The sequence below is a fragment of the Thalassophryne amazonica genome, chromosome 20 (assembly GCF_902500255.1).
Source record: "Thalassophryne amazonica chromosome 20, fThaAma1.1, whole genome shotgun sequence".
NCBI lineage: Eukaryota > Metazoa > Chordata > Actinopteri > Batrachoidiformes > Batrachoididae > Thalassophryne > Thalassophryne amazonica.
Window position 1 is genome coordinate 34,143,433 of NC_047122.1, and position 13,261 is coordinate 34,156,693.

Genomic DNA, 13,261 nt, shown 5'->3' on the forward strand with positions numbered 1-13,261 from the left:
AAAATTAATGGCTTTGGGGCGCCGGAATTTTAGCCCCTGCTACAAAAATGCGGGAACGTTAGATTGCTACAGTCAGTGATATACGTGACGTACGTGACGCTGTAGCTGCTGCTGTCAGTCAGTCAGGCAGGAAGAGATGATGGTGACGACAACGTTTGGGTTATATTTATTTATTTTTATTTTGTCTCCATGTCTTTTGCTGGAGTAAGTTGAAGAACTCTTCGGAGGTTTAAAATGGGACAAAACTAATCAAATCAATGACACCAAAGTTTCGCACAGCGCCAGTCTCTCAGCAACTTCTCAGACAATCAAAATCCGACGAGGGGGCTGGACCACTCCTTCCACAAGGCGTGCTCACAGGCGAATGACATCACCGACAGGCGTGAAAAAACTCTCGCATGCCCATGAGGGTTCAAGCTTGGCTGATGTAATCACACGTGATTCAAATCCATATGGTTTTTTAAAAAAATGATAAGGTTGGATACTTTTCTCACAGACCTCGTACTTAATTTGCTTTATCCTCTACTGTTAATTTTAACCAATTTAGTTTAAAAGTTTTGGAGTTATTAGTTAATCAAGTTATTTAAGTTTTTCAAGCTTCTTTAGTTTGCCTCCATTCCACTCAGTAATGTTCATGCAAAATATTACCTTAATTTTCTCTCTCACTGTGTCTCACACACACACACACACACACATACACATACACACAAACACATTCTGTCTCTCTCTCTCTCTCTCTCTTGGAAGGTGGTGTGAACATTGTCGTATGTACATAATGTTCTTTTGTCAATTGAAGAATTTTTCCATATTTTGAAAGCGTGTAAATTAGCTGATATTTTCTATTTTGTTAAGGGGGTGTCATTGTGAACCCCAGGATCTGTTTGTCTGAAGATAATGGCAGTGCAGTACAGTTTGGTGTACTATGTGTGTAATTGGTGTCAAATGGTGAAATGTTCTTTGCTCAAGAACTCGAGTGTTGTATTTGATACTCTTCCTTTCCAAAGTAGAAATGGGGCCTAATATAGCTGTAAATGGTTAACTTTATCTGTAAAACTGCTGATTTTGAGAATGACATGAAATGATTATTGTGGAATTGTAGTAATTTTCCGACTGTTCACTTGAATGCCTGTAATGGCCAAGGCAAGGGAATCTATTGGCACAGCAGCCCCACCAAGACTGTTTTTCACCAGCCGCCAGTGGTAATTTCTATCATAGGTAGAGTTCAACTGCGAGAGACAGAATCTAAAAAAAAAATCCAGAAAATCACATTATAAGATTTTTAAATAATTAATTAGCATTTTATTGCATGAAATAAGTATTTGATCACCTACCACCCAGCAAGAATTCTGGCTCTCACAGACCTGTTAATTTTTCTTTAAGACGCTCTCCTATTCTCCACTCTTTACCTGTATTAATTGCACCTGTTTGAACTTGTTAACTGTATAAAAGGCACCTGTTCACACACTCAATCAATCACACTCCAACCTGTCCACCATGGCCAAGACCAAAGAGCTGTCTAAGGACACCAGGGACAAAACTGTAGACCTGCACAAGGCTGGGATGGACTACAGGACAACAGGCAAGCAGCTTGGTGAGAAGACAACAACTGTTGGCACAATTATTAGAAAATGGAAGAAATACAAATGGAGTCCTTGGTCTGGGGCTCCATGCAACATCTCACCTCATGGGGTAAGGATGATTCTGAGAAAGCCCAGAACTACATGGGAGGACCTGCTTGATGACCTGAAGAGAGTTGGGACCACAGTCAGAAAGATTACATTAGTAACACACGATGCCATCATGGTTTAAAATCCTGCAGGGCAGCAAGGTCCCCCTGCTCAAGCCAGAATATGTCCAGGACCATTTGAAGTTCACTATGACCATCTGGATGATCCAGAGAAGCCATGGGAGAAGGTCAAGTGGACAGATGACACTGAAAGAGCTTTTTGGTATCAACTCCACTCACAGTGACCCCAAAACACACAGCCAGGGCAACTAAGGAGGGGCTACGTAAGAAACATTTCAAGGTCCCGGAGTGGCCTAGCCAGTCTCCAGACCTGAAGCCAAAAGAAAATCTTACGAGGGAGCTGAACCTGGAAACCTGAAAGATCTGAAGAAGATCTGTACAGAGGAGTGGACCAAAATCCCTGTTGCAGTCTGTGCAAACTTGGTCAAGAACTACAGGAAATGTCTGAGCTCTGTAACTGCAAACAAAGGTTTCTGTACCAAATATTAAGTTCTGCTTTCCGGTTGTATCAAATACTTATTTCATGCAATAAAATGCAAATTATTTAAAAATCATACAATGTGATTTTCTGATTTTTTATCTTTCTTTTTTTTTAGATTCTGTCTCTCAAAGTTGAAGTGTTCCTACAATAAAAATACAGACCTCTCCATTCTTGGTAGATGGGAAAACTTGCAAAATTGACAGTGGATCAAATACTTATTTCACCCACTGTATTTCTGTTTATAGATCAGCAAAAGAATGTCACAGAGTTGTCATTCAACCTCTTGCTGAAACAGATGGTCACCAGTTGTTTCAGTCCCTGTTATAGAGGGTTTTTGATTCACAGCCAGTCATAGAGGCCAGAGAAGGTCACATGGGTCTGTTTCTCTCTGCCTGCCAAAGGTTGCAGCCAGAGTACAGGGTCTCTCTGCGGAGGATTCACATGCAGCTAAACACTCATAAATGCTAAAGAACTAGCCTGTCAGCATGAAAACACTTAAATTTAGTTTAGTCCTACGGCAAAGAAAATTATTGTGGAAAAACATATATAGGGATATTTTTCCAGGATTGACAAGTTTCCCCCCAACAGAGCAAATGGACTTTTTTGTGAGGAACTTTACACTTTTCATCACTGAAGGATATGTATGGACATTTCTGGATAGAGTGAAGACAGAACAGATCTAGCTGGAACTGGTGAGTGAATTTATTTTACAAAGAGGATTTTGAAGGTGTCTCTGCCACTGATAGTCCAGCGGATATGTAGAAGAATCGTTCACTTCCGTATAGAAGCATGAAATTTGGCACAAATGTAGCTAATTATGTCCTCTTTCATATAAAAGCAAGACCCACCTCAGATCTTGCATGGTTCTTGCGTTATTCAAGATGGCGTCCAAGATGGCCGCCAAAAATCTGTTTTTGGCAAATAACTCAAAACTGTGACTGGTTAGAGCAAAATATTGTATTACCATTGTATAGAAATATGGCTATTCTTCACATTTTGAGCCTAATTACAAGCTTGTAGCATGAATAGTTTTAAAGATACAATTTTTTTAATCAATTAACAGTAGCGGATCTTTGTATATTCAATGTAACACTAATAGCTGGGTGATTTTGTATACAAACTTTATTAAAAATTATACCTGTAAACAGACAATAAACACAATCACACATACATTTCCATATTATACAAAATATTTTTTCAACTTTGTGACAATGTGTTCAGACATTTGATCAATTAATAGTAAGTATCAACTTACAACATACAAAATGCATTGTTACCTAACTTATGTATGGCCTAAATCCAGCAGTCACCATTAAAAATATAGGCTGCACAGGATTCAACATCTACAACTGTTAAAACTATTAAATAATATTATTATGAATGCAATCAATAAAGTTTAGGCATTTAATAAGTACTAAGGATCCACTTACCACTATACTGCAACAATCTGTTCTATTCAGATCACACAGAGCCTTGTCAGACTCACTATTGGAATGAATATGCACTGTCCCTGTAGGCCAGCACATACCTCCAGGCCTCCACACTGCTGCCCTCTACCAAGCTGTGTAGTCAGCAGTCACATGTGCACACACTTGCCCAACACTCAGAATGACTGGTAACAATGCACTGGGCTATGTCTAATTGTCTATGTACTGTCTAGCTAGCTAGCGGTGATGGTTAGATTCTGGACTTTTGGTGGTAGTTGTCCGTAGATGTATATGTGAAGGAAAGCTGAATATGGCTTCAAACTGTGCAAGAGAAAGTTCAACTTGTAAACTTGACTGGACAAAGTGTGTGATATGCCAGGCTGACATAGATGAAAAACTAATATGTCCAGCAAACAGTACCAGAAGCTCATTTGGCTCAGCTTATACTACTTTTGCAAACAATCTGATCAAATTCAAAGAGATAGGTGAAGTCCCTATAAATGTAGATTTACACCTATTAGATGAAGGACAAGGGATTGAATACACACTAAAGTCTAAGAAAGCTGTTTGGCATAAGTCTTGCTATGGCACTTGCAGAACTTGAAGAGGAGTAGGTATTCGAAGAAAAGTACTACCAGAAACTGCAATTCCAAGTAATTGGCAAACCTTCCTACGCTGCTCAGAAAACAAGGTGGCACTCTTTCAGTTCCTAAGTCGAGCAGTTGTTACACTGGATGTGAAAGACACTGTTATCTCCACACTAAATCAAGCTGTTGTGACTAATTGTTCAGTTGATACTAGTGCTATCAATCCAGCAAACCATGAGGAAGCTGATACAAGAATGTTTTTGCATGCTGCTCATGGTGCTGCACAGGGCTTCAATCGAATTTTGATAAGGACAGTGGATACAGATGTCATTGTTCTTGCTGTTGCATATGTGAACCAACTCAACATTAACCTCTTGTTGGGAAAGTGTAGGTACACGGACCCACAACAGGGGGCGCAAATGAACGGACAATGGAGGAAGTCAAATAACACTTTACTGTTGTGAATGGGCACAACAAACACAACAGATTACAACAATAGACAACAAGTCAAATCACAGAAGGTGTCGTGTGGGCAGGCTCGAAGATAGAAGACGTCTGTCCAAAGCAGAACCGGAACCACACGATTTCCTCCGCCACCAGACCCCGGGAATACTGGAGCCGCCAAGTCCCGAACTCCCAGGTGGCCACTGCCTCCGCGTGTCGGACCTGGTACTGCTGGCGAGGAACAAAAAAAAAAAAACAATTAAATGTGGGCGCGTTTACACCCATCAATTCACACGGCAGGAAAACTACCTCCACCTCTCGTTGGAAAGAGTCTGCTATATAATGCACAAAAGGTTACTGAAAAGATCTCACGGTCAGCTGAGAACGTTACCTTCCAGGTAGAACGATATCTCGGCAAAGAGGTGGAGACGTCGTCCTGCTGATATTCCCCTGCTGATCAGGTGATTGGTAACAGCTGTTGCAGGTGATGCGTGACAGCTGTCACCCTGGCTGCTCCTGTGAGGCGGCTGCGCCCTCTGGTGCCTGGAGCCCGCACTCCAGACAGGGCGCCCTCTGGTGGTGGGCCAGCAGTACCTCCTCTTCTGGCGGCCCACACAACACCTCTGGCTTGCATATGGTGTTGGAAAATCTCTGACATACATATCAGCCAACAGTCTAGCAAGTGCTCTTGGACCAAATAGAAGCAAGGCGTTACCTTTCTTCCATGCATTCAGTAGTTCAGACACCACCTCCTTCTTTGCTGGGAAAGGCAAGAAGTCTGCCTTTGATGCCTGGAATGTTGTGCCAGAGTTGACTACAGTCTTAGAGAGGCTACGTTCAAGGCAGGACACCATTACACCTGAAGATGAAGCTGCCCTAGAGGTTTACAGTGGTGATGTACAGTCACACATGTCCTCTGTCAGATGTTGACAAAGCTCGTCAAACTCTTTTTGCCCAAGGCAGATAGTCACTGGAGAGCATTCCACCAACCAAGGCAGCCCTTAGAGAGCACATTAAACGTGTTGCATTTCAGGCTGGACATATCTGGGGACAAGCTCTGAAATCCCAGCAAGATATTCCAGATGTCACAGATTGGGGTTGGGAGAGGTGTCAGGGCAGATTTACTCCCAAGTGGAGCACTCTGCCAGAAGCATCAAAAGTGTGCCAAGAGCTCATTAACTGTAGTTGTAAGAAAGCTTGCAGAGGCTTGTGCAAATGTTTCAAGGCAAATTTGAGTTGCACCTCTTTATGTCATTGTGGTGGTGCATGTCATCAACTAATGTAGTGTAGTTGCGATGATTTGTATTTCGTAATTGTCATTTCATGATGTTCGTTAATATCTACCTTTTTGTCAAGCTTAAAATAGGAGTTTAAGAGTTATATGGTTTAGCTTGTTCATTTAACTTTGATCTGAAAATTGTCTGGATTAGACATGACTTTGCATTTTATGCTGTAGGACAGTAAATGCTTGTACATTTGTATGGTTATAGATTAAGCCCTTATATATAAGATTTCTTGGAATCCTTTAAACTTTGCAATGGTGTATCTCAGGAACTGTGCATCATACAGACATGTAACTATGATAAAATGTGCAGAATAGCCATATTTCTATTCACTAGTAATACAATATTTTGCTCTAACTAGTCATAGTTTTGAGTTATTTGCAAAAAAGTGATTTTTGGCAGCCATCTTGGACGCCATCTTGAATAATGCAAGAACCGTGCAAGAGCTGAGGCGGGTCTTGCTTTTATATGAAAGAGGACATAGATAGCTACATTTGTGCCAAATTTCATGCTTCTATCCGGAAGTGAACGATTCTATCGAAAATTGACGCATATCCGCTGGACTATGACACTTCCCAGTGGTTGGGGTTGCTGCACTGCACCACACATAATTTTTGTAATATATTTTTGCATGGTCTTAAAATCATTTTCATATATTACACTACTTTTGAGACCTAAAGACCTTGGTAAACCCACTTCTAACACCAAAATAGTTTGTCTATATGAAAAAAAATATATATTCGCTCAAGATTTAAAAGATTTAAAAAAATTATATTTTCAGGTTTAGAGTCAAATTATTTCTCTGTACAGTGGTCTAGGCCAATAGTAAATTCCATTGGCTGCTTCCTTGTTTTGCACTCGGGGTTGCCACAGCAAATCCGAGGTGGATCTGCATGTTGAATTGCCACAGGTTTTACACTGGATGCCCTTCCTAACGCAACTCCACATTACATGGAGAAATGTCGCAGGAGTGGGATTTGTACTAGGAACCTTCCACACTGAAACCAAGTACACCAACCATTTGGCCACCACCCCTGCACAGTGGTCTAAGCCAATATGTCTCACATATTCAGAAAGCTGAGATTCTTCTGAACAGTTTGATATGTACCACATGGGCTTTATACGAGTACTAAAACAAAGTACCTTAAAATGAGAACTACTGAAAGTATGGTAAATTCAAGAAAATACCCTTGGACCCCAGAGGTTGATGAGGCTCATTTTGTCATGACAGAACAACGGTTGTAAGATTATACGGCCAGTGTGGCCTGTTTTCCTGAACTGGATGCAGCATGCAGGTGCTGTGAAGACTTCAGTAAGTGGACCAGGCAGAGCGAGGGACCACATAACATCAGTCATCAACAGGGATGTTTTTGAGAAATAGCACCAGTAGAGTGTGCAGCAGCAGCATCAACAGCACACGTGGAGCTCCAGCATGAGCAGCACGTACACACCCTCCCTGACCTGACTTGATGCGACGTGACCTGTCAAAAGCACATGGGCCACAGTAGAAACAGTCTGTACAGCACATTGTGTTCACTGACTTGTTTTTGCACATTGCTCTTCATTCTCAGCAACTCTGTTTGTGTCCTCCTCTAACAAACACTGACATTGTACAGCTGCTCATCAAACAGGCTGCTCACTTTTTTCTGGCACTCAACTGACAGTTTGTCTGGAACCACAAATTAAAAATTCACAGGTGAAGCTCAATAGAAACATTGTACCAGTTGCATTTCTTGTGTTGAGTCAGACCAAACAACAATCTGTGGCATTAATGAGCAATTAGCAATTATGTATGCCTAGGCAATGAAAGCCTAGGCAATGCATGGAGTGAATAGATCAATGAATGAATAAATGAGACCATGTGCTTCAGTTTCATAAATTGCCAGTCGATGCTATCATCCTCTAACTCAGCAAATGATGTAAGCAAGTATACAGTCTGGGCAGCATGGTGGAATAGTGGTTAGCACAGTTGCCTCACAACAAGAACGTCATGGAATCAATTCCTACCTGTGGTCTTTCTGTGTGGAGTTTGCATGTTCTCCCAGTGTTTGCATGGGTTCCCTCCGGGTGTTCTGGCTTCCTCCCACGTCCAAAGACATACAGGTTAGTCGAATTGGAAAATTTGTCTGTTGGTGTGCGTGCGGGTGTGAATGTGTTTGCTTGTCTATATAAGGCCCTACAACAAACTGGTGTCCTGTCCAGGGTGTACCCTGCCTCAAACCCTATGACTGCTGGGATAGGCTCCAGCCCCCCGTGAGCCTTAATTGGAGTAAGTGGTTGAAGATGAGTGAGTGAGCATACAGTCTGGTTCATAAGTATTTGGACAACAAAGCAATTTCCTTGTTATTGCCTCTGAACACCACCACAGTGAAGTCTAAATGAAACAATCTAGACACGGCTGTAGTGTAGATGTTCAGATGTTTTGTGACCTAAAAACCTTGAGGTTTGACAAAAATATCACATTAACCATTTTGAAATTACGGTCATTTTTATACATTGTCCCTCGATGGACAAAATGAATATTATTATTCTTAGCACAAATCATCAGTTTTAGAGCCAATATTCTTTTGATAAGTCATGGGATGAATACTTGAACATTTCCAAGACAATGAATATTCCTGGACTTCACTTACATCAGTTAGGACAGTGTGGTATTATATGGTAAATCTGTTTAGAGAAGGTAGTTTTCAAACGTTGAGTGAATGTGCAACAAGGAGGTCAGTGAGAGAAGCCACCAAGACACCCAGACAACTCCACAGGAGTTATAGCCTTCATTATCTGTGACTAGAGAAAGTGTGCATAGCGCAGTTTTTGTCTGTTGCAGGACCACTCACAGCTTCATGGTGAAGTGAAGCAGAGAAAGAACAAGATATCAGATCAAATCTACAGTGCCCTCCAAGTACTGGGCCCCTTGGTATTTCACACATTTTAAGTTGTTTATGCCATTGCAAATACAAAAATAAATCAGGCATCTCAATATAAAAAATGCAAAATGATCTTCCATAAACTCAAACTCAAAGCAGATCTCTACAACTTGATATCATTTAATTAAAAATGTAAAAGCCAAGATGATGGGTTAGATAAGTAATGGGCCCCTTTGGTACAACACTTGTAAAGATGTAAGCTGATAAGTTGGCATACAAATGAAGACCAAAAAGGCCAAAGACAGCTTCTGGTTATGATACTTTGATTAATAGCAAGTTGTCATATTGAAGATATCAACTTGTCATTACAAAAACTGAATGACAATTAATGACAGCAGTCATAAACATTTATGACATTGCCATAATGTTTATGACACGTTCATGACCGTGTCACGTAACAGTTATGACAATGTCATGTCACTATTATGGCGATACCTTCAAGTAAAGTGCTCCCGAAAATCCTCCTCTATACCACTTCATTATGAAGTTATACAACTGCATACCTAACTCTGTGTGTGTATGTGTTAGTCAAGGAGCCAGTCATCAATTTTGACCTGATTGGTACCACCGAAGGTGACCAAACGACACAGAATCCAGCCTCTGTGTACCATGGCTGACACAAAAATGCATGATAACCATCCCAGGGTGGTAGCTGTAGCCAGGTAGGAGTCAATGAAGAATTACACAGAGGTCAAAATGTAAAAATGCTCCAATCTTGTTGAAAGCTATATCACATTATTTGTCTGATCATAATGATTCCAAAAAGGTATAGTTTGGACTATCTGTGACAGAATGTTTTGGAGTTATGGGGTAAAAACAGGAAAAAAATGGTGACAAATGTCAGTTTCAGTTTGTACAGTTGTCAATAGTTAAAGTTGCTCCAATTCAATAAAAAAAAAAGATGCAAATCATTGCTTGGGTTGATAGGCTTCTAATAAGTAATAGTTTGCACCATCTATCATGCTTAGTTATCACGTTACAGGGTAACATATAACACCTGTCATTGAATTCAATGGATGTCGACCTTGTTTGACTTTTACTTTGGAGATCAAACATTCAACACAGTGAAAACTGTTCCATTTATTCATCCTTTTATTTCAACCAATAATTGAGAGGGATTCTCCGAATTTCTTTTTCATCCCTCTTGAGATGTGTGGCAATGTCATCACAAACTTCAATGTGCGTGTTGCAGCTGTAATCCAAAGAAGAGGAGCGTGGATTGAACATGTCATCAATTACTGAACTGTGCGGAAAACAAGAGACAAAGTGGGAAACCTTTGGTATCAAATGTTAATTTGATGCTTCTGTTACAAGTCTGTAAATAAAATTTTCGAATAAGTTCTCATTTCAAAAAACTTGTGTACGATCAAAAAGTGGTAACATTTTATTGGCCCACCTCTCTCTCTCTCTCTCTCTCTCTCTCTCTCTCTCTCTCTATATATATATATATATATATCCATCCCCTGACTTGTCTGAAGAAAACTGGCAATTAAACTGATTATTTACAGGTATTATACCAAAAGGGCTGATTATGCAACCCATCATCTTGGCCTTTATATTTTTAATTAATTTATATCAAGTTATAGAGATTTACTTTCAGTTTGAGTCTAAGGAAGATAATTTTAGAAGTTTTTATATTGAGAAGCCTGATTTACTTTTTGTATTTGAAGTGCCATATATTTTAAAGAAATGCCTCACCTATTGCAGGTAGCTGCTTATCTTGGGCTTATTGTTGGCTCATATTTACAGAGTAACCTGATATAAAGAGATGTTGACCCTGAGTCACTGTACTACAGTATCACTTAATCGCACGGCAACATTAACAGTAACAGGCTCTGAAAAGTCACTGTTGGGGATTTGAGAGCACTTCTGCAGGATCGTCTTGGAAGATCAGAATGAATAAATTCCTGTGGAGCTGTGCAGGGTTGGTGACACTGTTTGTCACAGGTAGGATGTTCCTGGAAATAGACATTTTCATTCATATAATTTAAAATAAAGCTGTCAGGGCATGTGAAATTAGCAGTGGAAAAATGATTTGCTTAAGCAAAAATAAAAATTTCAAAATTAAAAAAGTGTAAACACAGAGTTATAACTGGTAAAAGTCTTAATATTAAAGAAAACATGATGATTTTTTGGTGTGAAACAAGGTGATTTACATGTTTTACATTTTGCACTTTATAGTACATGTTGCAGTTTATTATAGCTTTGTGTTGTATGACATTGATAAATGGAAAAAAGGCTTATTTTTCTTCATGATGTTTTAGCATGTAACTGTTTTTAAAGTACAATTTCACCCACCTTTTTAACCTGTAACAATAAACTACGCTTTACAATAAAAAAACCCCCGAATCCTCCAATTAGATTACTGTTAAATCTGCCAAATAAACGTATGGAAATGCACAGTACAATATTGTTTTCTTAAATAACACAGCAGTAGTACTGTGTTATGTTGTATAAATCTTAAAACTGAATTTCAACAGTTTGGTTACATGGTTCAGAGCAGCAATGTAATGTGATTGTGTGACTTTTTTAAGCATTAAGCAGGATGGAATATCCTGGTTCTTGATTTGGGAGTTCACCTTCACAAGTTATGAAAAAACCTCTGCTTGTGTACTTTGCGATTACACTGCTGTAATCCATGTGCTTGTTTGTTAATGGTGGCGGCGTAAAATAAAGGAGCATTTGTGTCAGAATATGACTGATCCTCTGAATACAAATTTGTCTTTTCTTATTGAATAATTTGTTTTTCTCCACAGCTGAGGCTCTGCTCTGCTATACCTGTGACCTGGGGATTTTTGGGACCTGTTTCAATGAGAAAGTTGTTAACTGCTCTGCTAATCAAACTAACTGCTACGTCGGGACAGTCGGTAGGATCAACATGTAAAAATGTCATCAATCTAAAAAGCAAAGCAATTTACACATTGCCAATAACTCAAAACTTTGCTACATACTGTATTAACATAAAACGTGAGCATTTATTATATTTCTGCAGCTAAAATGTTTGCCTTGTCATATTTGATGGAAGAGTTTTATTGTTGTTAAAAGCTGCCCCTTGGTATTGCATACATTTTAATTTATTTATGCCATTTCAAATATGTAAAGTAAATCAGGCTTCTCAATATAAAAAAAAAAAAAAAAATCTAAAAATCTAAAATTATCTTCCTCAATGCTCAAACTCAAAGTAATGGGCCCCTTTTGTATAATGCCCTGTAAATAATCCTTTATTATTGCCAGTTTTCTTCAGACAAATCAGGGGATGAATACATGAACTTTTCCAAGTCACTTAATATGTCTCGGACTTTATTTACATCAGTTATGAAGAAATACAAACAGTAGAGCGTCTGCGCAAGAAGGAGAAGAGTGCGGAAAGCCACCAACCCAGAATATATATATATATATATATATATATATATATATATATATATATATATATATATATATATATATTTGATACAGTGTGTCATTTTTGAAGAAGAGAGCAAATGCTATATGCCCCATCAACATAAATGTAATTTTTGTCAATTATGCTTTCTTTCAGTGGATCTACAACCACTCAAAATTAGATAAATAGGGATTTAGAGGTATAAAACCCTATAGCTTCATGGGGCTCTGCTCCCTTGACCACCACCAGGGGCTCCCAGACCCCCTGCCATGATTTGTGATCACATCATTTACCCGGCTCTAAAATGGTTCTAGTGAATAATAATATAACAATAAAATACCCTTAAATTTGTACTTTTCTCTGCTTATTCTTAAGTGTATATATATATATATATATATATATATATATATATATATATATATGTCCTGCTTTGTTTGCATGATTGCAATGGGTGATAAACATCCATATTAATAATACAAAAACTCTACTTCCACCAGAATTTAACACCTGGGAGCTTACAAAGCTTTACGCAAGTGGCTGTATCTCAAGCTCCAGCTGCAAGAATGAGTCAGGAACCATTCTGACCTCTACCTACAATGTCACCAGGCACTGCTGCAGCACCGACAAGTGTAATGGAGCCACGTCCCTCCAACTGTCACTGACCGCTGCTCTGGGCACTGCTCTGCTGGCAATTTGCAGCACATAGAGTCTTTGTAGACGTGGAGGAGGAGAAAAGAAGTTGCATTACATTTTTAATTTAAAAATCTAACACTTTTTGATAATTGAGTTTCCCAAATGTGTTCATGACAACATGTTATCAGTGTTCCTATGATATATACTGGGAGGGATACTGAGTGTATCATAAGCTGCATGTGTTAATTGTTCCAGATGTGTTAGATCACAACAGTGTGCCAGTTTGCATCATTTGTAATCTCTTCTGAGCATGACCTCCAATAATGAGTGGAACTAAACTGGAATATTGATTG